At 34.2% G+C, this 3,431-nt stretch overlaps 1 long non-coding RNA gene across 3 annotated transcripts; it reads right to left on the reverse strand.

Annotated features, from left to right (window-relative positions):
- Positions 1-1,005: 1,005 nt before the first annotated feature.
- LOC114166045 (uncharacterized) lies at positions 1,006-3,298 on the reverse strand. 3 transcript variants are annotated; one of them, XR_003599838.2, is made up of 4 exons: positions 2,944-3,298; positions 2,496-2,644; positions 1,667-2,364; positions 1,006-1,398 (listed from the first exon to the last, which is right to left on the reverse strand). It is a non-coding gene; the product is annotated as an uncharacterized LOC114166045 (long non-coding RNA). The 3 variants fall into 3 exon arrangements; XR_014985189.1 differs by having other exon boundaries at positions 1,667-2,217; positions 2,320-2,644; XR_003599836.2 differs by having other exon boundaries at positions 1,667-2,644.
- Positions 3,299-3,431: the final 133 nt, after the last annotated feature.

Genomic DNA, 3,431 nt, shown 5'->3' on the forward strand with positions numbered 1-3,431 from the left:
ATATATATATATATATATATATATGTATATATATATATATATATATATATATATATATATATATATATATATATATAATCGATTGAAAGAATGAAAAAGAAGTTAACTTAATGGTGCCTAGCTCATTACACAGTCATACAAGCTGTTGAGATATAAAACATGTTTGCTAATGAATGGACCTTATTACACAGAAGACAAAACATCAATACTTCATACTTTAATATTTTGATAATTTATACCAGTAAGTGTAGCTTTTTCACTTCAAGACAGGACATTGGAACACAATTTTGTTTTTTCACAAAATCTGGGAAAGGGTCTCTGGTTATAAGTTAGTCCAATGTCTAATTGTCTAGAAACTGGGAAATTGAGGCATGTGACTTGTAAATTCATATTGAACATTACTTGTTTAATAAAACTGTCATTCTGATGTTTTATGATCCTACCCTTCTAATTTTATGATGTCCCAAAGTCCTGCATGATAATGTGATGCAGACTACATCATATAATAGATTGAGAATTGGAACTACCTTAAAAACAAATTTCTGAACGATGCTAATATATGTTGTAAGCTTTCCTGATAAAAAGGTATTCATTATTATTATAAACCTATAAACTCCAGGCTTTCAGAAACCTCAAACACTTTAAAAAACCTCAGACAGTAACAGAGTTTCAAAACTCCAAGTAATAGCATAGGTTTCAAAAGTCCCAGTAGTGGAAGTTTAAAAACTCCAAGCAATAGTCGAAGTTTCAAAAATAACAAAGGTTTCAAAAATCCCAGATAATACTAGGGTTTTATAAACCGCCGCCGGTAAGTTTGACTTGTTTAGAAATTGCTAAAAGCTCCGATAATCTGTTAGTTATGCTAACTCTTCCTGGAGAATGGTAAACCGTGAGAAATGTCCTTAGTGGGGTTTAAAACCTCAAAAATGCCAAATATAACCCAAAAAAACAATCATTTTTGTAATAGTTATTACATATCAAAAGTTAAAGTAAGATCAAATAATATTGTGAAATAAAGATATATATTTCAAATACGAGGATACAGTGCGCATTACTAGTCATTTCGCTCTATTTTTACACTAATGACGTTCCAGCTCCCTCTCACAGCTTTTATTGATTCAACAATTTCAAAGTGCTCAATGATTGATATATTTAAACACAAAATAGACAATATTAAATGTCATTGTCTAAACATCACTAACTAAACAAAAAGGTCTTCTTCTCTCTGTCAACTAGAGTCTTGACTTCAGGTCCTAGTTCATCTGAAACATTCTCAAGAACATATCTCAAAAGCAACTCCACTAACCGCTTGCTATTTCTTCGTACAACTTTGTGAATGAGTCCTATATCTCAAAGTGAAAGATACAGCTCTTAAAAGGATCTTGCTCATGGTTCCCACTATAAGGCCAAAGACACCACAAGAATTAACAATTTGGAAAAATAAGATTAGTTTGGTGGAATTTAGAAGGAAAAGTGAGAGAGGCTGTGGATTCAACTCCCTCGCTAACAAAAACTAACAACTTAAAAAAGAAAAAAAAGACACCACAAAAGTATCATTATTATTATTATAAATAAATAAAATAAAACACCTCCTAGACTAATTTTTTGGTTAGCTGTATAAAAACCTTGCAGTTATGTAAAGCACAGCTGAAGCAATTGGCTCTACCTGTGCTGAAAATCGATCCCATTGAGAAAGGTAACCATTTGCATAGCAAATATCTCCAATATGGAAAACAAGGTCAATGTTTTCCCAGTCCTAGATAAGCTGCAGAGTAGTGTTAATTGAGCCATGCTGGAAATTGTTGTATTCATTACAACCATCAAGTTCCTCCTGCATGGTTAACTATGCATCAAATACTCATAATGGATCTCATAGGCACGAGGTTTTAAATTATAGTCGTGTGTAGTCTCATCACCATTGTTGATATTGCGGGAAATTATAAACAAACATACTTGATGCAGCCACAATTGCAACCGTTGTATTGCTAACAAGTTGTAGACAAATATTTTTTGTCAGCAGAGGTTAGTAAATCCTTCTCTTCTCGCTATCTAGTGTAGCATTTAACTTTATTTAACTTTGTATGAAAAAGAAAAAATAAGATGTAAGCACATACATTAGGATTATTTCATGTTCCTCGAGACTAGCAAATATTTTATATTGGAGACATATGTGTGGGATCATATGACATAGAAGTCAGAGCAGGGATAACCATGAATCTGGTGCATATCAATACACATAAAATGATATTATACTATGCATGAAGTTGAACTTCTCATTACAAGTTTCAAAGAAAAAATCGTTCAAACTCCAAAACTTACATTTGCTAACGCAGGAAAAGGTGCTCTAAGTCCATCCATACAACACTAAAAATAAATTAGTCAAATCAAAACATTTGATAGTGACAAAAAAATAATCTAACCTCTCTAGAAGGTGATAAAAACGGGAAAAAAAAATCTGCCACCAAAGTTGAAATTGCCTAAACGAAGAGCAATACCTTCCAAGCAACCACGCTTGTTTGGAAGAACCTGGCAAGCAAAGTTCTCTTCTGAACGTCCTTAGTTGTGTTCAAACCCACATGCTTGGAGAGCAAGATCCCGATATGGACATGCCTGCAAAGCAATATATACAAGGCAAACGTCCCACCTGCAATTCAAAAAGGGTCATCGTGAATGGGCATGAAATAGAAAGCAACAACAAGTTTGAGCTGCAGAAATGTGCATTTGGTTGAACAACTACAAAACTGATTTTAAATGGAATCGATAACATTTGGAGTTGGAGCTACTCTATTAGGGTTGGTAGAAACCAATCTAGGTTTTTCAAAATTGGGGGTTTTGAATCATACAAATGCAACCTACTGAGAACTATTGCAAAACCTTTCCATAGAACCAACCGACTGAAATCACATTCACAGGATTAACATTCACAGGTTCAAAATAAATTACCAGGTATGATCTTCTCACTTCACAGACCACCAATTGAATCCCCTTTAAACGCGTTAGGGCCAGCCCCATTGGAGCGCCCTTCACGCTCATGATTCAAATGGAGAACATCATAAAGACCACTACCACGACAAGTATTGGTGATCGCTTTTCTACTCTCGCATCGACAAGACCACCTGGCCCTACGACTCCAGAATCTGGAACAGGAAGGAGTAGGTTCTCCCTAAGATCCACAACGATGACATTGTCTCTGCCTTCGAGGAAGCCCTATCCTCTTGTGGGTCGTATGTTTCGATTAACAATTTTTCAAATCTAAGGTTGTGTTCATATGACAAGAAAGTTATGGCTCGAGATGAATTTGTATGGACTTAAGGAGACGAATTTAGTTTATTTTTTCAACTAAGTCCTAATTTTGGTTTTGTATGGTTCTAATTTTCGTTAATTATGTTTAATTGGATCATTTTTTCTAACACCGTTTAAATCATTAATGG

This window comes from Vigna unguiculata, chromosome 10 (assembly GCF_037176805.1).
Source record: "Vigna unguiculata cultivar grain cowpea cultivar isolate G323 ecotype 2 chromosome 10, ASM3717680v1, whole genome shotgun sequence".
In the NCBI taxonomy this organism is placed as follows: domain Eukaryota; kingdom Viridiplantae; phylum Streptophyta; class Magnoliopsida; order Fabales; family Fabaceae; genus Vigna; species Vigna unguiculata.